Source organism: Pholcus phalangioides, unplaced genomic scaffold (genome assembly GCF_987345545.1).
Source record: "Pholcus phalangioides strain wild (caught in Gottingen) unplaced genomic scaffold, Ppha-v1.0 ptg000015l_1, whole genome shotgun sequence".
NCBI classification, from domain to species: domain Eukaryota; kingdom Metazoa; phylum Arthropoda; class Arachnida; order Araneae; family Pholcidae; genus Pholcus; species Pholcus phalangioides.
In genome coordinates, this window is record NW_028301608.1 from 43230635 (window position 1) to 43255824 (window position 25190).

Here is a 25190-nt window from a genome sequence, read left to right on the forward strand (position 1 = left end):
TCCCCCACCTCCCACCCTTTGCTTTTGGTTCATTTTTTCTCGATTGCACTCTTACAATGCTTATTAATGCCATTAAACATTTTGTTGGAACCGTTTTGGGTGTGCGTGTGTGTGTGTATCTGTCTGTATGAGTGTGCATGTATGTCAGTGTGCAAGTTTTATGTACAAACATGTATGTTACGTATTTGAAGAAGAAAAAAGCTGTCCAAATTTTATTTCTAAATGAGAGAGAGAATACATTAAATTTTATCTGTTTTCAAAAGTTTGTTTTCCTTGATTTATGATGGTTTGAATTTCTCTTATTTTATTCTATATAACACATATTAATGATTCGATTTTCTTATGAAATTTTTTTATAGTGAACTAGATGGGGAATAGACAGAGGTTGTTTAGGTAAAGAAAAACGATTGGGGGAAAAATTGCCTTGGTACATTGTATCCTGTAAATCCTAATGCGGCTTTTATCTCATCAATCATTTGTTGTTGTGTAGAGGTATGGGTTCCACTTGAAAAATTGCCCAAAATATGTTCAGAAATTGCCCTGTACCAGTTTTGAGAATGAAAATCAGTGTTGCACACAACACAAAATAAAAAGTTTTTATACATTCCCTTTTTCAGAAACCCAATTACAAAGTTGTTGCCCTGTCTCTCCTGAGGTTAAAAAAATCCATGTTCCTGAGTTTAATCGATATTCGCTGAGACTAATTAGAAAATCGAAGAAAAGTTGGGGAAAATAGCGTAAATAATGAATAAGAGCGTTGTTCATTAGTTTATGTGTTCTATCCCAACTCTTCTCCGATTTTTGAATTAAAATATCTCAGCAAATATTGCTCTTGGTATCGTTGAAGTTTTTTGTTGACCTCAGGAGAGATGTATCAACTTCCTACTTGAAAGTTCGAATAAAAATTAAGCTTTTTTTTATTTTGTGATACTATATTTTCACTCAAAAACACATTTTGGGCATTTTTTAAATTTAAACTATATCTCTGCTGTGAATGGTTGATGAGAAAGACTGCATTAGGACTTAAAAGACACCCTTTAAGTTAGTTCATTTTTTAACTATCCGTCCCTATTCAGTTGATTAGAAGCTTCCATCTTAGACATACTGCCTAATCCCAGGCATCATAAATCGAAGCACTCATCAAAATTTTGCTTTACCCTTATAGTGACAATCCGGAGATACCTCGTATAACTTAATCTGCTTTATTTCAGCAACCCCAAAATATCTCAGGTTCTTAAAGCTCATTTCGGCATCCTCGAGTCCAGATACCACTAAGTTTTCTTCTGATAACGTCCCGCCAATCAACTGCCGGAGGGTAGAGTCAGCTTTTATTTAAGGTCTGATAACAGAAGGGGAGAGAAAGGATGCTCTTCCAGGTAGTTATACCATTAAGCGAACAGCATAAATAACAGAAAACAAAGTCGTTTTTCCTTCATTGTTTTTATTATTTCGTTTTCGAGAGGGGAAGCATTTATCGGGAAAAAATATTCTTGAAAATATATAGGGGTGGCGAGATTTCTAGAATGTTTAGGACCGTGTGTGTTTATTCACCAACATGGTTAAAACTAGTCACAATTTTTGGATAAGAGATCAACATAGATTGGTTAAAAACCTGAATTTAACCAATATCCGTGTCGATCTCATCAAAAAATTGTGACTAGTTTAAACCATGTCGGTGAATACCACCCTTAGTGAGCTCTACTGTTTCAGTTATAATGCGGATCAGGAAAATTTCAAAAACAGCCTAAAAGGTTAATGAGTTGTGTGCACATATTTAAATCATTCGAATGTTATTTTATATCGGCGATTAAGCTCGGATCTTTCAACTTTTTTTTTTCTTCTTTTTTATTAAGTAGGGAGCAGTCATTGAAAAGTTGTTAGCGAGTGATACAATGGTGTACACAGACCAGTTCTCCCCCAATTCTCTCACTTTTTTCTGTTTGTGGAACCCTTAGAAATTTAAAATATCTCGCGGCATCCACATTCCCGATTTCGAAGCACAGTGCTAACCTTGAAGTGCAGTGACACATCGATTGGGAACCATAGGCTTCTGTTTAATATCTTTTTCCTGAAAGGTATGATGGGTGCCGAAACACTTACTTTTGACAGCTGGTGTATAGGATGATATCAACCTCTATCTTTTTCCATGTAATTTTCAACGTTTCGAAATAATTTGGGACAATCTTCCACCTCTGTGCGGTCGTGTGGGCTGCGTGCTGGTCTCTCATCGTGAAGATCCAGGTTCAAATCCCGTTGACCGGTAGCCGGCTGAAGTTAGTTTTCTGTGGTTTTCCAACTTCGAGGCGGGAATGGAGCCAGTCGCCCATTAAAAAACCCTTCGCAGAGAGCTGGCAGACTCTACAACACGATACTGACATAATATAAAAATTCAAGCATTTACCATTTTTACTTCGAAACATGGCAGCACCAGTAAGAACACGAAAAAAGCTCAATTCTGACAACATAAATACGTTAGGGACACACACTCAGAACATATATTCCGGCATGTACCGATTCGTTAGAAATTCCGCTGAGGAAAGTGTATGAGGTGCGCGATTTCTGCAGTTTTTCAACTTCAAGATGCGAATGTGAGCCGGTACGCCGTTTGAAAAAGTTTCTTCGCAGGGAGCAGGCAATCTTATAGCATGATATTTGCATAACATGAAAATTCAAGCATTTACCATCTTTAATTCAAATTATACCAGACAAATGGCAGCAAAAACAAGAACACGAATTAAGCCCAACTCCGACAACCAGAGGCGTACGTAGGGAAAACCAGACCAAAAATTATGAAAAAAAAAAACCCATATGCTACATGAACCAATTTCTGTTGATTTGAATGCTTTTTGAAGGGTATTAACTCAAAATTTCTCGGGGGAAAAAATTGTGCCCCCTCCAAAGGTTGATCCTGCGTACGCCATTGTTGACAACATAAATACGTTAGGGACCACACAACGCACATTCGGTTCGTACCGATTCGTTAGAAATTCCGCAAAGGAATGTGTTGGAGGTGCAAGTACGGTTAGGTAACAGGTATAACGAACACGCGTACAAACAATGGTGGAATGGCCAACCTGAGGCACGCGTAACAGATTGGACTCGTCCAGCTACCAATGGAAATGAACCCGCTGATGACATTCCTCGTCGCTCTTGATTCATCAGCAGAGACATTCTTTCACGTAAGATATTTTCTTCGCCATTTCTTTTGGAAAATCATATAATATTTTAAAAAAGCCTTACATAAATTTTAATTTCATATTTGAAACTCCGCGGTAAAATCTCCGAAATAGCAATTTAATAATTATGTATATTACAACTAACTTCCCCGAATATTCTCTGTCCATTCCATTTCGATACTCTATTCATCTAAATCAGTGGTTCTCGACCTTTTTTGACTCGCGGAATCCTTTTAAGTAAAAAAATTCTATGGCGGAGCCCTGTAGGCCAATATTTTAATTATTCATCAAAGTTATTGATTTATTTTTACTATTTAAAAATATTTATAATTATTTTTTTTAGTTTTACTGTTCTTTTATTTTCCTCGAGCGGCCGCGGAGCCCCTGGAGAGTGCACAAGGAGCCCCGCTGATTTAAATACTTGAATTAATCAATTTTAAACTCGAACATTTTCAATAACGTTAGATCAGATTATTTCAATCGATTTAATTTCAGTCTAATAATAGGTGCCAAAACAAATGGAGCACATAAGACGCACTTTAATTTTGACAAGAAAAATACATAAATTACGATTTAACTATTCATTTTGGAAGTAATGAAATCTGATCTTATATGTTCATATTATATGTGTTAAAAAAGCAAGTGGGGAAAATCAAATTCATTGACAGTCCTCGACTGGGAAAAGAAATCGGCAATATATTTCTCTGTAACGAGAAAATGCATTCCTCAGAAAACAGCTACGTACTTGAAAGAAACTTCAGTAATTTGCGAAACATTCATATGCCTTTTCGAACTTAACGACATCACGCATCGACGGCCCAATTCAAAGAAGCAACGTCTCAGGAAATTGCATTATTGAGAATGTGGGAAATGTCTCTACATGTTGCAAAACAGCAACAACTCCCAACTGTGCTTATACGCTCCCTACTGTAATTAAATCTGAGTTGATTTCAATTCAACTCCGTACAAAGTGAATCTTTAAAAAGCAGATATTTCAAAACACACAAAATTTTAAGTTGTCCTTTCGAACTATGCCGTCGATATTGTTACTATCATCTGCTATACACTCTAATCAATCATATGTGACATTCTTAAATATAATTTGATATTTGAAGAAAAACACGAGTTGAAAAATCGATGAATTATATTATTTCCATATGACAATACGCAATCTCTTCCAACAGAATAGTGAATTTTGGTATTTTGTACGCGAAGGAATGTTCAAATATCCTATAGGCGTTATAATAAAATATGAAGATAGATATACCAATACCATATTTCTTTTAACCCCTTCTGTTTTTTTTTCAAAACATCGAGTCTAGCATAAATATCTAAAATAATCTAGAAATTTTGATGTTTATTTGCATGCGTTAAGAATTTTTCTGTTTTCAATTTTGAAATGAAATGATTTCAACAATAAGAAATCAAATACAAATGCTTAAGGGCAGTTGGGGTACATGGATGAAAAACTGCTTTAATAGAAATGTCACTCATTAAAATACTATTTAACCATTTATTTATTTCAAATTTTTTATGCAAATTCTTGATTGTATGTGCTATCATATGCTGGTATAGAGTTTAACATATCTTGGATACTTAAGTTTTTGTGAATTTTCAAAAAATTATTTAAAAATAGTTTTTACGCATAATAAAATACCATGACAACAATGTAATTGAATAAAAATTGATTTAAGAAATAAAGAAAGCTGTTCAGTTCATGAAATGAAGCAAAAAGTTGAGATTTCATTGACTCGTAATCTTATTTAAAATTAAGTTAAAAATTTTAAATAAAGCAGTCAATGAAATCTCAACCTTCTGCTTCAATTACATTGCTGTGATGGTATTTTACCATGCCTACAAGCTGTTTTTAACGCTTTTTTTTTTTTGAAAATTAACAAAAAAAATCAAGCATCCAAAATATGTAAAACCTTATACCAGCGTATGATAACACATACAATCAAGAACATGCATAAAAAATTTGAAATAAATCAATGGTGAAATAGTATTTTTAATGGCATTTCCATTACAGCATAGTTTCTCACCCATGTTAAAGGGATCAATTCGCATTAAGGGAGTGAAATAGCTTTTTCTCAGAAGCCCAATAAATCAGGTACTCGCCTAAAGTACCAAACGATGCTTAGAGGTGGTGTTGCGAGTTTGATACCCGATTTGTCCTTGTCAGGAACTTTCCTGACGGCTGGTTCCAGGGGAGGGGGCTCAAAGTATTTCTTTGCTTGCGGTCCCACGACGATTTTAAGACGACACTGGGTTTATAAATGCTTATTTAAAATGATTGTTTATTACTTTTAGCATGTAATAATGTATTTAATATAGGATGTCCTTTGAATTTGTTTAAATATGCATAAAATTTTTCAAGTTTTATAAAAGAACTTCCATAAAACTTTTATAATGTAATTCTGGCCTTTGATAAGTTTTTTTTTTCCGTGTCTTCTTTTATTTTTATCAGATCTGTTTTCCGTGCCGAGCACGTTTCAATTCAATGTGAGTGCTGCTTTTGACGTACCGCATTACTGCGATAGAATCGAATGCGATGCATATTGGAGGAAGATAATCCTCACGCATAGAGGCGTTTGTGATCCGAACCGTTATTGCATATGCGAAATACACATATTTATCGAATGAGCCGCGGGGAAAAAAAGGCGCTTATTCTGAAGAGTTGAAAAGTTGAGAAATTGATCGTGTTGAAGTCTGTTTTGTAAATTTCAATAAAAGCATGTTTTGAATTATTTTTTTTTTCTTTTTACGCGTGTGTGTGTCGTTTTAAACGAACAGGAAAAACGGTTTTGATTCAAATTTTACGAACGTATTGCACAAAAAGACTGGTAATAGAAACAGTTGCCGTCTATAAGGGCTAACTAAACAAAAATAAGATTTTTTGAAGGTGCCCCTGCGAAAACCCCAAATGGGGGGGGGGGAGGGTAAGGTCCTTGATTCAATCAGTGTTTGATCGAGGTGTACGCGGGTAAGTGCTGAGTGAAAGAAAAAAACTGATACTGTATACATAAATTATTCGTAATCACGAAGAGAAAAGTGCTCGCCACTTTTTTTCTTGGTGTCCGGTAACGCCTTAATGTTACAATATACTTTGAGATCAAACACAGAGTATGTCACAGGTTTCCAACTGGGGTTCTGCCTGATCAAACGCCATGGAACCCTTAAAAATCCCGAAACCCAGAGAGCTTTCGAAGAAGAAACCTTGTTCTTGTTACTGATATTCGCAAAGCTGTTCTTTGTTTTAAATTTTAACGAAATCGTGTCGTTTAAAAAAAAAAATCCAGACCACTTGAAGACTAACCTAGAGAATTGGAAGTATGTGATAAACCCCAAACGCACGGCCTGGTGAGCAAGGGACGAAAACCTGAGGGCGTGAAAGCATGTGAACGACAGAATGATAGTGACACAAAAACATATTTACGGTCTGGAGGTCTGTAGTCCAGGGTGGCTAATTTGTAGGAATGAGTAGTCAAAAGACGACTAGACCAGAATAGGTGAATCACGGCAGTATTTGTATAGCCCACAGACAAAACGATAAATACACCTCCAGGAAGTGGGGGCGGGAGTTCTCAAGTTCTCATCGGTGGGCCCTAAAATTATGTTGTCTTTGTCAGTTGCTCGAATTCCACGTAAAAAAATGACGCATTTGCCCAAGCGCCACCTGCCTGGTATTATTCGTAGTTTGCTGAATTCAGTTAGCAGTTAGTAAACATCGTACACGCACCTCTTTAACATTTCTTTAAGGAACTTCTAACGAAATGGTGCATGTCGAAATGTGCCGTGAACTCAACCTGAAGTTTGTTTCTGAGAAATGTCTGTCACGTGTTTAAAGCAGTACTCCAACGCATGTTTTCCGAATTCGAAAGCATCGATTCGGCAGGTTATTTTGACTGTTGCATTATGAGTGAAACTTAAATGTTGCAGGCCTGATTACTCCCCGTGTAGATTTTTTTTTTGATGGAAGATCGGCTTGCAATCGCTCCTTGAAGTTGGAAACCACAGAAAAACTTCGGCCGACCACCATGATGCCGTCAGTGGTATTCGAACCCGAGTCGTTGCGATACGAGTTCACCACGATGCTCATACGACCGCATAGCAGTTGTTAAATTCAACTGCAACGAATCGCAAAAAAATTTTCTTTTCACCTATTTCCCATTTTATGATTGCATTACAACACATGTGTGTATAATATAATCATAAAATTGCAACGCACCGAGCAGCTGCCATTTCCTTTTTTTTTCATGGAAGTGGATTTCACTTCATTAAATATTTCCGAGAAGCAACCAAATTGTTACAAAATGGCGCTAACATAATGGTCGTTATGAAATTATTCAGCTGTTCGATGTGTGTCTACCCCACTCATAATCGAATTTGTGGAATCGAAACAAAAGTGATTCTCATTGTAATGAGTTTCCGGTGAAATTCCCACGAACCATGTTAAACAATATACCTGAAGTATAGTAGTGGTCGTTGGCTGAAGTTGGTTTTCTGCGGTTCCCAAATTCGAGGCGTGAAATGCGAGCTGATCTTTCAGTTAAATAAGCTCATCATATTGAGCAACAGACCTACAACGGTACAAATAATCAATCATTACATTTCAGTCATAATTTGAAAAATAGATGTGGCAGTAGTAACTCACACAAAATTCCATTCCAACTGAGACTGTTAGATACACGTGTATAACTCCTTTCACAGTAAATTGCCTATGGCGATAGACTACGACTTTACCGCACACCAACTCCGTATATCGCCATATTGGAATTTCCTACCGATGGAGTTGGATGGAAAATGAAGCTGCCATTTACCGCTGGTCGCCCCAGACTCGGGAGGTAAAAAACTTTATTTTCCATGCTCTTCCCCAGGAGAGAACCCGTGAATCCCTGATAGAATCCACTGACCCTTCATGGTGGAAGACGAGCATCTAACCACTGCAACACTCCGGCGCTATGGCGATAGATTCCTCCTAACCAAATCATGGCCGATCCGTCTCAATGAAGAGATTTTAGCTGGTAGTCGAAGACCTGGGGCTTTTTTCCGTGTAATGCTCGTTATAGTGCTGCCATCTGCTACAATTTTTCGAACTATCAGTAAAGTGTAATAATTGAATAATTGTATCGTTGTAGGCTCTCTGTGGTGAGACTTTTTAAAGGGGAGATCGGATCGCATTCGCGCCTCGAATTTGGGAACCACAGAAAACCAACTTAAGTCGTACACTACTGGGGTGACGGTGGGGTTTGAACCCCGTCACTATGACCACTCAACCACCATATGGCGATAGACTGGAGTCGCGCTCGGTATGAAAGAAACAATGAATTTCTCGGAGTAACGCCACAATTAGGGAAAGAAAATCTATCGGGATAAAAGACCCGTTTACGTGTTCAATATTGCCGTATTATTGGGAGTTCTAGCGCCCGCTTGACGACCTTTTCCTCTCTTAGAGAAAGAAATTGAGAGCAGGAAATTTCCACTTTTTTTTTCTTTGTTGGGGGTCACTTAGGGAGTGTAACCTCCTTTCCTATAATCCAGTGGTGGCCAACCCACGGCATACATGCCACAAGTGACACGCCATGGTATCAAGAGTGGCACGCGAACGCTTTTCAAAAATTAAAGAAATTCCATTTCATTTTTCAATCAAAGTAATTTTCTCCAGCTTTTAAATAATTCTTTTTTTAGGGATAGAGCCCCGGAAGTTTAGGCGCTAAAAATGGTCAGTCAAAATAGGCATTCAAAACTGCTCTAAAAATGCCTGGAATAGGTACAAAAAAAAGGCATTTATAATTAATGGGGGAAAAAAAGTAAGCAGAAGATACGATATTAAGGGTCCGAGTATTGGCTGAAAAAGTGGCTACACTCCTTGAATCTACCGTCTCAATAATAGATTATAATAAAGGCATTAATAGCTAAGTCGGATATTATTATGCAAAAAGAAAAGTGTTTGTGTGTGGTATTTATTATTTAGGTTTACTGGCTGAAACTGAAAAATAAGTTTACCAAACTATGTATAACATTTTCAAATGGAATTATTTAAAAATCATTTCCATAATATAACGACATGTATTTCTCAAATTTTTCTAATATCGAGCTTTGTATTCGATCGGTATGCATCGATTAAGAAAAAAAAGATCTCTCAAATTCTGGAGCTGGTTTTTTGCATATCTAAAATAACTTGCTATGGTTATTCGCAGTGCATTTATGGTTCAGAAAAAGTAAAATCGAAACATATGGATCACAGGGCCCCCGTCTGCTCCTACCTCACCCTGTGTGAGCATGGGCTATTAGACGGTCATCGGTCAGCTATTCAGCTACAATGCTGTGCAGTGCGTGAGCAAGGCATGTCATGTGAAGCAAGTGGAGAAACAAAGTTTTCTAATTTATTCTCAACTTTTCTTATTACAAGGGTTGCTTTCGTCTATAGTTCTCAATATGTTGATGCGAATTTGACGGTATGTTGATTGCCACCGTATTTGAAAGATGCAAGTTCTTTGCCACTTCTATGCCAATTTTCCTGTCTCTCAAGAATTTGCGCCTATTTCGATTAAAATGGGGCCAAGAGGGGGGGGGGGCTTGTCTGATAAGAATTAATGTCATGGGTTGAACAATAAGATTTAAAAGAAAGAATTGAAAATTGAAAAAGAAGATTTAAAGAAAATGAATATACCGACGATTTAAAACAGAAAAAAAAGCTTTTGAAGTTCTCAATGCTAACAATATCTAAGTTTTACAGAAAATGGCTTCTAAAATTCACGCATAAACATATAACAATGTCGAAATAGGCATTTACGGCAGGAAAATTTCTAACAAATGCAAAAGTTTGAAAAGAGGCAAAAAATGACATGTATGGCATTTCGCCTGAGCTTATGGGCTTTAATATTTACTACTAAGAGTTAGATATTTTAAAAAATCAAGTCTTTCAGTTCATCATGCTAAAAATATCCAAGTTCCCCAGAATATGGCCTCTGAAATTTACGAAACTATGTTAAAATACGCGTTTATGGCAGAAAAAAATTAAAAAAAGGCGTTTTGTTACAAAAAAAAAGTTTAAAAATAGACAAAAATAGGCATTTTGCCTGAAAACTTCTAAGCTCTAATTATAAGAGATCTTAACACTGTTTTAATCAAGTTTCCAATAAAAGTAAATGTGTAGATACTAACCGGAAATCCCCTCCTTAGGACACCTTTGATGAAAATACGAAATTTGCGTTGTTTTGATTATTATTATTTTTTTGTTAGAAAAAAATTGCTTAGTACAATCATACTTGCAGCACTATTAGGTATGAGGTACTTTAATCAGTTTTTTTAATTATTTTTAACTGTTTTTAATAACAAATTTTCAGAGTTAACGACTTTGCTTGGGGTGAGGGTATTTGGGCCCTTTTCCTCTTATACAGGGTGTTGCCTTGAAGTAGCGACAAATTCAGAGGGTTGATATTAGGCATCAAGAGGAACAAAAATTGCCAAAACATGTTATCGCAACCACGTTTAGTAGGTAAAAATCGCAAAAAAATACTTATAAAGGGCTTGACGTCGAGTAGGACAAAAAAGCCAATAATAAGTGGAAAAAAAATTTTATTTCACATCATGATTACAATACAGCCTGTGGTATACAAAATAAAATACAATAATAAGTACAAAAAAGTAAAATAAATAAGTACAAAAACCATTTACTTGATAGCACAGTTCAATGTCAGAAAGTAGTACTTTTATGCACTTATTATTGTACTACAGGCTGTGTTGTAACCATGTTGTCAAATAAATGTTTTTTCAACTTAGAATTGGCCTTTTTGTTCCACTCGACGTCACACCTTTCATAAGTGTTTTTGCGATTTTCACCGACTAAACATTGTTTGCGATGCCAATTTCTATTCCTCTTGATGCCTAATATCACCTCCCCCCCTCCCCGGCCGAGTTTTTCACCACTTCAAGGCAACACCCTGTATACAAGATATGTTGTGGTTTTTAATTTATTTCTTTCTCATGAACGCAAAATAAATTTATATCTTCTCAAGCTTGAAAAACTGAATGAATACTAAACAATTTACGTATTCTGAAAAATATAGAACGAGAAAATATATTTTTCCAAAACTAAATTTTAATCATTTCACATGAATTTCATTAGCAATTTTATCGTGAAAAGATAAAATAGCAACATCACAAAACTGATATTTTACAAGTGATTTGCAACGAGGGAAAATAATCATGATGGTCCCGGGAAGTTGAATATCGATGAAAGTAAACCTCCACGTTTGGGTAAACACTCGCAATTTCCATCCACTAGACATTCACCGTCGGAGTAGAACTTTAACTGGCAATTAAAGAGGCATTTGTGATCGTCACACCAGGGTGAATAAGCAGCGTAACCTAAACATGAAAATAAAAAATATATAAATAAATACATTACGACTCACAGGCCCGTTCAGTAAGGCAAAACGTGGATAAGAATACGCACGTAATTTTTTTTTTGCTGTTGGCAGCAAGGCAAGTAAAAGCGTGTGGGGATAATTCATCGCCAACAATTCACTGCCACGCAATCAACCGAAAAGAAAATTCACCGCCATGGGCTGACATGACAATTCACTGACAAACAATTCAGCGGAAATGTGACATAGGGACTCAGCGGATGAGAAAATTAGCGAGCGAGTGAATCACTCATACGGTCGCTCATTCAATTGTTGACTCACTCACTTGGTCATTCATCTATTCACTGGTTCACTCAATACGGTCAGTCAATCGCTCGCTAACCTACTCGCTTGTTCACTCACTCAACTACTCACTCACTTTCTAATACAGTTGCTCACTTATTCGGTCACTCATACGGTGACACTTATTCACTTATACGGTCAGTCAATCGCTCACTAACCTACTCGCTTGTTCACTCACTCAACTACTCACTCACTTTCTGATACAGTAGTTGCTCACTTATTCGGTCACTCATACGGTGACACTTATTCACTTATACGGTCACTCATACGGTGACACTTATTCACTTATACGGTCACTCAATCATACACCAACTTATTCGGTCATTCACTTTAGTACACATTCACTCACTTACTCAATCATTCGATCACTCACTCACTATTGTCGGCGAATTGTTTTAGTAGCGATTTTTCCGTAGGTGAACTTTTCTAGTGGTGAATTTTTCGTAAAGCGACTCTGACCAAGTTAACACGTGTGTTTTGAAGTATCGTAAAAAACCGTCATTAGGGTTCGTCACCATCGACGGGGGACGGGGGGACGGGGTTTCGGATTTGCTGACTTTTGATGACAAGGGGGGGGGGGTTTGAAGGTTGCTTACGTCATCAACCACCCCTTTTTGAAGATGTGAAATATTCTAAGCTGCTGACAGGGGGAGGGGGAGTCAGTGTTTTGCTGACAAGTGGGGGGAGGAGGTCAGAAATGGCTGAAAATCTGCTTACGTAATACTTGAATGGCCCCTTATCGATAACACCCTTGATGCCTCCAACTTAGTCGAGTTGGAGGTCCAATGCGAGTCCTATCATTCAAAATGAAGTGAGACATGGAACTGATAAAAGCAAAAGGCTGGTCGAGACCATAAGAAAAAGGAAGAAAGGAATCATCTCATTGAAAAAACTCGGAGATCATTTGGAAGAAAAAGACTTTCAAAACTCCAATCGATAAACCTCTCCCTCAACAAGTTTGGCCATGCATGCAACAAGAATTTTATCTGCCCAGACTGTGAACACTCCTACGACGAAAATTGATCTCAGTGTGAAGTATGTAAGTATTGGTGTGATAAAGAATGCCCTAGTTACGAAATTAGGAGGACATTCGTTTGCGAATATTGTGAAATCTTCGGGTGCGTAACTCTTACTCGACTGGGCGGTGGGTCGACTGGGCATTCTTCATTTCTTATTGTGGAAAATTTATAACTCATACATTTATACTACTAAACCCCACATGCAGCTGGTACACATTCCTCTGCGGAATTTCTAACGAATCGGTACATGTCAGAACGTGTTGTGGGAGCCAGTTCCGCCTTTATCAGGCGGGGGGGGGGGCGATGCCAAAATTATTTCGAGACTCCTTAGCCCCCGATCTTGTACCTTTTGTGGGGGAGGGGAATCGGCATCCAAAGATTCATGCATTACTACAGAATGCACAGGAATGATGAAAATATCTATTTTTTAATGTAAATTAAGAATTAATGAAAAAATCTCAGAATTGATGGAAACTGAGAATTAATGAAAAAATCTCAGAATTGATGGAAACTGAGAATTAATGAGAGAAAAAAATCCCAGAATGAATGAAAATTCAAAACTAATGGGAGAAAAAAATCTCAGAATTGAACGAGATTCAGAATAATGAAAGAAATCTCAGAATCAACGGAAATTCAATATTAATGAAACCTCAGAATTAATGAGAGAGAAAAAACACAGAATTGAAAATATGTTTGAAAAATGTATATATATTTTTTCACTTCTATTATGAAAAATGCTGCCCCCCCCCCCCAAACCGCGGTGCCCGATGCGCCCGCACCTGTCACACACCCAAAAGGGCGACTCTAGTGGGAGCGTATGTATGACCCTAACGTATTTCTGTTGTCAATTGTTCGCGTATTCTTGCTGATTCTACCATCTTTCTTCCGTATTTTGAAAAAAAGATCATAAATATGTTTGAATTTTCATGTTATGTAAGTAGCATGTTGAAGGTCCTCCTACTTTCTCCGGAGAAACTTTTTCAAATGAAGACCGTCCGGATCGCATTCGAGCCCCAAAGTTCGAAAACCGTGGAAAACCAACTTCAGCTGACCACTGCCATGTTGTCACCGGAGTTCGAACCTAGAACTCCTCACGATCAGAGATCTGAAATAATCCTGAAATTCTTTCAGGATTATTTCATATTTAAATAAACCATGTTCCATAAAATTTTTGAGACTTCTTTTAGTTTCGTTTCTATCGTCAAAAATCCGCTATGTGCGTAGTCCTACCCTTCTTACGTCTATAGAAATAATTTTCAGCAGCAATATATCTGTAAATTATCAAAGAAACAACTCACAGCAAGCAGCAAAAAGCGACGTGACGACGAAAAGCTCGCAAACGAATTTCATGTTGTGGGAAAATAAGAAAAATACCTGGAAAAATGAGAGAGAAAAATTCATTACATATTAAAACGAAATTAATTACAGTATTCACGTAAGTGAATGTGTGTGTGTGTAGGAAAATTCGAGCACCCATTCGGTTACTCAGATTCTGATCACAATCTAAAAATAGCAAAACTTTTGAGATATAAAATTTTCGCAATTAAATGAGAATGAGAAATATTCAATGAAAAATCAAAACAGAACCACAAATAGATATAATCGAGTTTATCAAGTGTCAAAATCTTATAAAACATTATATAAAAGGAGCTTTTTCTAAATTGCCTCCAAGATATAATATTTTCATACTGAAAAAAGAAATAAACTTGATAATAACAAGCACATAAATAAATTATATAATATTTCACTTCGTTAAAAGCATAGATTACGAAACCGTTTCGATGAATTCATTGTAAGAGTATGTAAAAACAATGTTGAACAGAGTACAAGTAAAAAGTACAATAATAAAAAATGAGAAGTGATGCTTGATACTGAGCTTCATAATAAATAATTTAAGTGTGAACTTTTATTCAAAAGTATACAAATAAATACATTGAAACATATCTGATAAATATAATAACGATGTCGCTGTTGCTAAAATTATTCAATAAACCAATTCCTTTAGGCCTGCTGGAAGGTTATGAGTACAGGAAAAACAAAGTATTTTTTTAGAAATACATATATTTAATGGAAAATACTTACGTGTGAGACAAGAACTGGTGATCCGAGCGATTAAATTAATTATCGATTGTGGAGGTTTATATATAGACGTTACTCGCTGAAGGGGGAAAAATACAAAAAGGCAAAGGGAAAAAAAGGATTTTGTAATTTTCCCTAGGCATTTTCAGGTAAAAGAAGAATTGCAGTTACCAAGAATATTGTTTCTCAATACCAATTCTTTGTTGTTCCAGACATGGTCCATCATATCCTAGAGAAGGACCCTTAAACTAATGCTTTGCGAGCATGTAGTGAGTTCAAAAAAAAAAGAAAGATAATAATCTTCCCAGCTCCAGGGCCGTAACTAGATGCTTAGTCAGCCGGGGCAAGCCAAAGCCTCCTGGAAGTAGTATTTAGGAGGCTTTGGTCAAGCAAACGCGCTTTGGAGCTCACTTGTAATGTTGAAAGAGAGGTCGGAGGGTGAAATTTGCCCCCCCCCCCTGTTCTGCATCCAGGACACCAGACCAATACCTTCTAAACCAGATAAATCTTGCTCTAGAAGGTGTTGACCAGACCCACCAGCTTCTTCTAGTTGCGGCTCTGCTCAGGTCCCAGGGCTGGAGCCCTGACATCCCTAATCTTGTAAGGGCCATCGTTCCAGACGAAGTAAATGAATACGGTGGTAACTTTTGTTACGAGTGTCTCGAAGAGCGAGTAGTAATTCAAGTTACGAGCAACAAATGTTCTGCAAAAACTCTTCAACTTGCAAGACTTCAGTTGTTGAGCTTAAAATGGACGAAAAAAGCTTATAAGGCTGGCTGGCTGGCTATATTTCCTTGAGAAAGAAAAAAAAAACGAGAATTTTTGGGATCTCAAATACGATACCCAATCGCCAACAATTATACAAATGCAAGCAAAACTGTCATTTGTGACTGAAATTACTGAATAATCTCCAAATGGCGGGAACCGAAGCACCATAGCAAAACGCAATGGATTGAAATGTAATTCATGAAAAAAAAAAACCATTTTATATATAAATATGTGAGGTAAATATTAGTATTATTATAATGATGGATTTCATAATATAATTTACGTTGGGAAAATAATTTTAATCGTTGATAGTAAAGAATGAAAACTTGAGTTGGCCTCGTATAGATGCGGAAAAAAGCGGAACATTTGCTTATAAAGAAATGTTCAAAATTTCCGGAAAATACGTAAATGTCCCGGAAGCCAAAACGTTCTGGATCATATGGTCACATAACTTATAACGCTTTAATTTCTCACTCATTTGACATAATTAACCACTGTAATAAGTTTTGACCGAACACCGTTCGGGTGCTGCGAAAGTAGGGAACTTCACTGATTTGCCCGTATGCCACTCGGGCAGTAAATTGGCTTATTTTTCTAAGCCAATCCACTGATTTGCCCGGCCATTTCACCTGTTTTTTTTAGTTTTCTGTGTTTAGTGAGTTATTATTTTATGATCTAAAGAGCATAGTTTCCCAACCTTTTTTGTCCCATCGCCCCCTTCTTCAGAAATTTTTTTCTCCTATCGCCCCCCAACGCAATCTAACCCATAGGATCCTATGTTATACCCGTAGCTTCTACCGCCCCCCCGGAACTTTCCATCGCCCCCAAGGGGGCGTTAACGCTCACGTTGGGAATCACTGATCTAAAGACTCACTATAAGGAGGGACTTTTCAAATTTCAACCTGTTCGTGCTCGGTCCATTCTGTTCAGTTTTTGATCGGATGAAAACATTTTTTCTGTTTAGGAATTAAGGGAATCAGTTTAGGAATTAGCTAACAGCGGACTAGACGATTAGTGGACAACGATAAGAGTATTCAAGGAAACAGTTATTTTCCGGATATTATGCTGAGGTGAGCTCGGAAAGAAAAGTCATCACGTCTCCGCCGGGACTCGTACCCAGGCCCTCTTGCATACCGGGCAAGCATGCTACCATCTACACCACTGGAGACACATGAATCTGCCTTCCTAATTTCACGCACTTGAAATTAGGAAGCGTGAAATTAGGAAGGCAGATTCATGTGTCTCCAGTGGTGTAGATGGTAGCATGCTTGCCCGGTATGCAAGAGGGCCTGGGTTCGAGTCCCGGCGGAGACGTGATGACTTTTCTTTCCGAGCTCACCTCAGCATAATATCCGGAAAATAACTGTTTCCTTGATATCTCTGGCTGAGAAAAAAGCCATCGATAAGAGTATTGTTTGCACTTGTATTATTATTGCATTTGTATATTTACAGTATCAATTTCTATAATTGAAATAGATTCATCTATTTCTTGTTATTAAAACTACTTTTCAAAAGTGATGAACATTTTTGTTCAAACACCTACATTACGAAAAAGTAAATTGAACATTTAAGATTAGCTAACAATTGCGAAAAGAAAAGCAGAATTACTTCAAGTAGAAATTGTTTCTCCCTTTTTAATGGAGAAATCCAGATGTGATTTAGAAATGTATTTTCCCACAAACACAATATAATGAGCAGCACCTGCTGATTTGAGATGCCTATAAAGCAAATAAAAATCAATCCAACGTACTGAATCCAGCGAATTAGTCTTCACGTTTTGTAGGTAAGTCATGTTGAGCGATTTGATATTTTCAAAAACAAAAAAAAAATGTTTCATATTTGTTATTTTCAAATAAAATGTTATATATATATGTTATGGTAAATGTGATAAATCGGTTATTATGCATACTTACCAATCTTCTTGGTAAATTTGATAAATATTTCAAATTTATCACCCTTATGTATGATTATGCATAATATCCAAGTGTAATAGGTGAATTTAATAAACACGAAAAAAATTCCAAATGTGTCTAGTATGTGCGATGAATGCAGTCGGACCCCGATATAATATGATAACAAATTTTACGATCGTACCCCCGATATAATGATACAGTACATGCATGAATTATCATGTATAGTATATCATATAGTACTATTTATCATGTTACCAAAGACGCGACGCTTGGACACTACGCATAATCACCGGTATATAAAGTGATATTTTTTATTATTTATATAAATTTACCATCGATGTTTGGGTACTACTATGCATTATCAACGGTAAAAGTGATGGATTTAGGGAAATTTATCAAACTTGCCAAAATACTCGGCGGTAATACATAATAACCGGATTTATCACATTTACCGTAACATATATACTCTCTCAATACTGTATATTATTTCATTCTCATTCATTAGTCAGTAATCATATGCGTATAATGGAGGGAGTGCGAGCAAAGTCAAAAAGTTTTGTTAAGTTCAATGCATTTCTTTGGAAGTAATTAATTATCCGAAAAGAAAAATCTCAATGATAATCACGTTCAAGCTCTCAATAAATTTCTTCATATGGATTGGTTTGTCTTCTATTATTATTATCTTCTTCTATTAAATTTTCTTTTAAATTTTTATTTAAAAGATTTTAAATATTAATTAATTAAATAAAAAAAACTAAAAGATATTAAAATTTTTCTATTAAAACTTCTATTAAATAATTATCAGTTTAACTGTATAATGGCAATGATATTATCGACAAGTATTAAGCGATATTCAAATGGGTTAGCACTGGTTTTTCACCTCATATGCCACTCGTTGTATCGATATCTGAGGTAGCAAGGAACAGTAGAGAAATAACTTGTGAAATCTACAGTTCAATGCTTATGTACACAGTATTATAATTCTTTTTTTGTAAATGAAACGCATGTTTCTGTCATGAACCACCATATTTTTCCCTTTTCAGATATCACTACTGCTTAGAACTTAAGGAATTGGCAAAAATGAAATCGAACTGCAGGACATCACTCCTCGTGCTAGTTTTCATCAGTTGCTGTAATATGTCTAATTATTAATACAAATTTATCTAATGATTGTACAATGTTTCTTCTGAATTTATGTTGCGATCAAGGTGGTTGAAATAATCAATACGTAGCCTACAACATAACCTCTGAAGCATCGTAAAATTTTAAACTAAAAATAATTCTGCCGTATTAAGTAAGCATCCGTAATTCACGATTTTACTCTTTAAGCGGCATGTTGATGAGATATCTCGCCTCCTTATGTCACTTATTTTAGCATTGACAATTAGATATTTTGTAAAGTTGATTTCTCAGAGGAACACTTTTCGCCCATAATCTTTATTTTACAAAAGCTAAAAATCGGAAGGAAAGCCTATCATTAAAAAAAGATATGGCAGTTTGGGGGGGGGGGGGGGGTTAGTGATTTCTGCTGTGCCACCTAAAGCGTTAATATATTTTGTTAATCGCCTAATGTTAGAAAAAAAAAAACCATAATTATGATTTGTGCGAAATGAATGATGATTTCAATATGGCGAAAAGTAGTATCAAAATATTTCGCGTCGTTGTGATCACAATTATAGTGTTTTGTTGTATTACATCATCTTTTGCGATGGTTCGAGATGTATTGCTATGGACGAACACAGGCAGTTAGTATAATGAACGAAAATAGCAATTATCTTGAAATAAAAAAAGGAATACCTCAGGGAACAGTACTCGGGCCCACTCTTTTTCTAATCTACACATTAATGATTTATGCCGTTTAAAATTGCATGGTATGATAGTGTCTTTTGCGGATGATACTGTTTTGTATGTTGAAAAGATAAAAGTATTTCCCATTTGATTACTAAAGTTGAAGATGACCTTAAACAGATTAACATGTGACAAACAAAAAACAAATTTCTGTGTCTAAAAACTAGAGATGTAAAACCTGAAACCCCAAAATATCAATAAAATTACACACTTGTGAATATTCTCCCCAAAGCTGTTCTTGCAACTATATAGAAAGAGTAAGAGAATATACATATCTAGGCGTAAGTTTACAAGACGATTTGAAATGGAATAGTCACACAAACGACGTTTGTAGTAACATTAGGAAACAAATAGCAGTATTATATAGATTGAGAAACATCGTAAGTCCGTAACTCCTTAACACAGTCTTCCACGCATGGATCCAATCGAGAGTAACTTATGCAATAACGGTATGGGTAGGCGTTTACCACGACAATATCAAAAATTTAAATAACATTTACAATCGCATATAACGCAATATTTTAACATTTAATAATTCAAACCTATTTAATTCAGATGCTTTATCGCCCGAACTGAGGCAAGTCTATGTGTATAAATTAATAATTTGCATGGTAAAGAATAAGAAATTTTTTCTTATAAATAACATCCATGGAACTTCAAATAGGTACAGTTTCTTTCAACAACTAAAAAACATAAATACATTATACAAAAACGTATGAATTATTTGGCAGCAGCCATTTGTAACAAATTCGGAAAAATATTGTCCTAAGTAATACATAGTAAACATCTCAAGGAAGACATTTTTACATTTGCGAATTCTATCTCAAATTTCGAAGCATTCATTGAAAGTATAAGAGCTGAAGAAGCTTTGAATCAAACTAAAAAAACAATAATAAATAAAAATGAAAAAAAAACCAACCTGAAATGTATGTAGTGTTACACATAATATAATTACTGTGTTGCTCTCTGATTATAGAAAAAAATTATTAATCTCTGGGACGGACCGATTGGGTCCCTTAGACCTGCAGAGTGTATGTTTTGTTTTGTTCTATTGTTATTTCGTATATTATTTGAATTTGTGTGTGTTATTTTGCAATTAAATTAAAAAAAAATTAAAAACATGGAATAATAACACTGATATGAATTGAAATTGACCTGTTTTAAATATTTTAAGTAGCTTTAGATCTTTATTTACAGGGTCAGCGGGAAATGAGTTTCCCACCTTAGAAAGCTCTGGAGCGCGTTCTAGTCATCCAAATGAGATAAAATTTGAACTACAGATAGTTCAAATTATGTACTTTTCATTTGTCAAATAAAAAAAAATAGAATAAAAAGCCGAGGGTGGGGGGGAGTGCGCTGAAGTACACATATAAGTATTGTAAATGTTTACACGTATAAATGTTCAATATGTAGCACTAAAACCACTCAATATGTATCCCCTTCATTTTGGACAATGTGCTCTAATCACACACGACAGCATTCGGTGCCATGCTTTGGATATTTCGTCAGACTCACTATTAGATTGAAAATATGGTGATTTGAGCACATTGTTCAAAACAAGCGGGTTGTATTGAGCAGTTTTAGTACTGCATATTAAACATTTATATGCGCAAGCATTTTCAATATTTATATGCGTACTCCAGCAATCCCCCCCCCCATAGACGGATTTATTTATTAAATAAATAATAAACTATTATTTATTTATTTGATAAATGAAAAGCGCACCATTTGAAGTATCTGTAGTTCAAAATTGCCTCATTTGGACCAGTAGAACGCGCTCTAGAACTTTCTAAACAGTGGAACTCATTTCTCGCTGACCCGGTACTTTACCTGCTTTTTGTTTTGAAGTAATGTGTCTCTAAAAAAGTTAATATTTTAATTCTCTCCTTTCTACAGGCTTTACCGTTGCTTTGAGCTTCCGAATGTTCCCAATGCACGTCACAGCAATTTACCGGAGCACACACCCTTGTACACCGACAAACTGCCATAAGTATTGCAAAGAAGTCCGCAACGAAGATGAAGGCTTTTGTCGAAACGAGAAATGCGTATGCCGAAGCAGTACTGACGTACCTAACTAAATGGATACTACTGGGACGGGATCCGCTTAAGCAGTTTCTCCTCTATCCACCAATAAAGTCATACAAAATTCAGTGAAATTGCTCCACTTAATTCGTTTATTACGTATTCTATCGCAAAATTGCACAACTGTGTTTTTTTTCCTTGTGAATTTGTAGAATAAATACGATTTACGTGTTTGTGTACACAGGCAAACGGAAAAATTTTGTAAAAAAATTCAATATCCACTTAGTGGATCAAATATTTCAGACTGAAAATTAACTAAAACAACTTACGTAAATATATAGAAACAGGGCTGGAATGGAAGTTATCCGCTTAAATGGTTTATCCTATTATCCGGTAACCATTTACCTACTAAATATTGAAATGTAAAAATAAGACCCATCAAGATTCCAATATAAAATCTTGTCCATTGCAATAAAAATGTGTATGGTCTGTGTACTTGTGTATTCTCAAAAAATTGTAAAATTGTGTTTGATGAAGCTTCATAAATTTGCTCCATTGAACACTTAAAACTTAAGAAAGAAAAAAAGAACTTGAAACAACATCTTTTTATGATTTTGCGAGGATTTCAAGATGGTCTTGGTCCTTACATTGAAATTCTCTCTTTTCGTCACATGAAGGCGCATTTACTCACCATGAAGGATACGTAAATTTCAAATAAATAAATAAATAAAGATCGAAATTTTGCATTTATTCGCAATAAAAAACATCCAAGTAAAGTCTTGCATTTGTTCAGAAAAATAAATAAACCGGTCGTATATCTGGTAATCACAGGGTATCCCATAAATTCCTAAACAGTTTACAAATCCGTAAAAATTTGAGGCATTGGTGTGTTTGAATGTGGTTTCGTAAAAGTTATTCTGGCGAAAGGGATTTCTTTTTTCGGTAGAGGAAAAAGAAATTGGTTCAAATTTTTGTCCATAGAGGACAGACACTGCACGAAAGCAAATCACAGAATTTTGGACCTAATCCTTTCTTCAATCTCTTCTGTGCCCAAAACATTCGTAAAGCTCCAGCCTGAGGTAAAAATTCGTGACTGAGGTAAAACAACTTCACCAATAGTGTTCAATCCGCCAGTGTCAGCATCACAATGGAAACCTTATGTGAGCGCCAGTGACAGAAAAATTCAGATATGAGCTGTTAATCGTTCACCCTGCATTTTATAGGACTCTGATTTGCATATTTCTAGTGATCTGTATTTGTGAAGCACCCTCTATCGACAAAAATTTTAACTATTTTTTTAAAAATGCACCCAAAAAAAAAAATTCACCAAAAAAAGATCCCCATTCGCGAGAATAACTTTCTCACAGACAGCATTCAGATATACCAATTCTTCCAATATGGTGTAAATTTTTCCTTCTCTTTCTCTCCCTACCAGGGAAAAAAAATTTGTGAAGCAGGCTCATCTAAAAACACCTCCATTGGAACCCCAATCTTGCACATGTGAACGGGGCTAGAAAAGGGGTGGGGGGAAAAGTGATGCCTTCACTTTCTTTCCTTTCAAGCACGCTTACAAGTGCTGAGCAGAATTATGACTTCTTCACTTCAAAAAAGTGTAAATTATCGAAATTTCGTGGGGGGGAAAAATCAAATTCGGCATTTATTCGTCAAAAATTTCGCATTTATCGCCTTTATTTCGCAAACACGGCATTTACGTACTATCCCTACTCATCATATTCTTGACAGGCAGTCGACAAAAGTTTTGAAGAGAATCCACGCTGTTTCGGTTCTAAAAAAAATATTCATATTTATAAAATAGGTAGGAAAATTCTTATATTGTGTGTATTTCTAGAGAATATAGATTTGATCCATGAATAAATAACATTCAGATCCTATTTTCAGAGTCAGAAATAGTATATTTATTGAGTCGAGTCTTCGGAAATCGTTTTGAAATTCGTTCTAAGGATTGTAAAGGTACCTAAAGATCTCTCCACAAATATTCTGACATTCCGAAATCTGAGGTTAGTTTGCACCGATACCGAAAAAAGATTCAACGTTACCCAGTGGCTGTTCTAATGAAAATTTCCAAACAGTTTTGATTCTGCCCGACAGGAGACATTGTCGGTCAACTCATTTATTTGAGTTACTGATACACCCAGAGGCGAATTTACGGTTTTGCCGCCCTTTTCTTATTCTATTCTAATTTTCTTGACTACTCAATCCAAGAATTGGCCGAATTCACCGCCCTGACCACTCCAGTAAATACACTAATGCATCCAAGTCACAGTTTTGATCACTCACATGCTCATACACTGTTTTGCTCGCTCACATGTTCACACACTCTCTAGGTCACTCTTTTGGTCTCACATGTTTTAACACTGTTTTGGTCACTCACATGCTCATATACTGTTTTGGTCACTCACATGCTCATATACTGTTTTCATCACTTACATGCTCATACACTGTTTTCATCACTTACATGCTCATACACTGTTTTCATCACTTACATGCTCATACACTGTTTTCATCACTTACATGCTCATACACTGTTTTCATCACTTACATGCTCATACACTGTTTTCATCACTTACATGCTCATACACTGTTTTGATCAAATACAAATACAACGCCACAACGATCACTCACATGATCATACACTGTTTTGGTCACTCACATGTTCACACACTCTTTAGCTCACTCACATGTTCACACACTCTTTAGCTCACTCACATGTTCACACACTCTTTAGCTCACTCACATGTTCACACACTCTTTAGCTCACTCACATGTTTTTTTCATACTGTTTTTGTCCCTCTTTCGGTCTCACGTGTTTTTTTCACTCATATGCTTACACACACTCGAGGTCACTCTTTAGATGCTCGTTGACCTGATGCCCCCCCCTCTCTCTAGGTTACTATTTTAGTCAGTACCATGCTCGAACACTCTCTAGGTCATTCTTTTGGTTATTCACATGCTTGCACACTCAAATCACACTTTTGTTCAGCCCCATGCTCAGACACTCTGTAGGTTACTCAGAGACCTACCTTGTCGCTCACTGACCTAAACTCCCACTTTTTAGGTCACTAATTTGATGATTAATTACATGCTTACACACACACTCTATGTCAGTCATTTGGTCACTCACTGACATAGTCTCTAACTGTCTGGGCAAACGCAAATCTGTGGCGGGCTACACAAATTTTTCGCCTTCGTCCCATTCCACTAATTTTCTCGCTCGCTCACATCCCTCAAATTTACCGCCCCTCTGAACTTGCCACCCTGGGATATAGCCCACTATAAGCAACCTCCCCCGTAAATACGTCATTGGATGTACCCACCATTTTGGATATCGTTTGCTAAACATATCTATGCTGCTTGATTTCACAGTATATTAGTAGCCTATAAAATTTGAGATGTGATTAACGCCTAGTTGTTCCATCTTATTCGCGAATGAGGGCCATTACAGACGCAATCATTCAATTTGTTTCTCGACCGAAAATGATAGCGATAGCCATGAACATGAAATGAGTGCTCAATCGGAGTTGCAATCTAGAAAACAGCATTTTTGGGGGTATTTAGTAAATTTACCAAGTACATTGCTTATATAGATATTTGCTCGCCACACACAAGTATGAAGAGTTTTGAACTTGTGTT

General features: G+C 36.2%; 2 long non-coding RNA genes across 2 annotated transcripts; one reads left to right on the forward strand and one right to left on the reverse strand.

Annotated features, from left to right (window-relative positions):
- Positions 1–11267: 11267 nt before the first annotated feature.
- Positions 11268–14280, reverse strand: LOC149076059 (uncharacterized). Its single transcript, XR_016194028.1, has 2 exons — positions 14208–14280; positions 11268–11549 (listed from the first exon to the last, which is right to left on the reverse strand). It is a non-coding gene; the product is annotated as an uncharacterized LOC149076059 (long non-coding RNA).
- A 3230-nt stretch (positions 14281–17510) lies between these two features.
- Positions 17511–21667, forward strand: LOC149076060 (uncharacterized). The gene is made up of 3 exons (XR_016194202.1): positions 17511–17539; positions 18713–18801; positions 21414–21667. It is a non-coding gene; the product is annotated as an uncharacterized LOC149076060 (long non-coding RNA).
- Positions 21668–25190: the final 3523 nt, after the last annotated feature.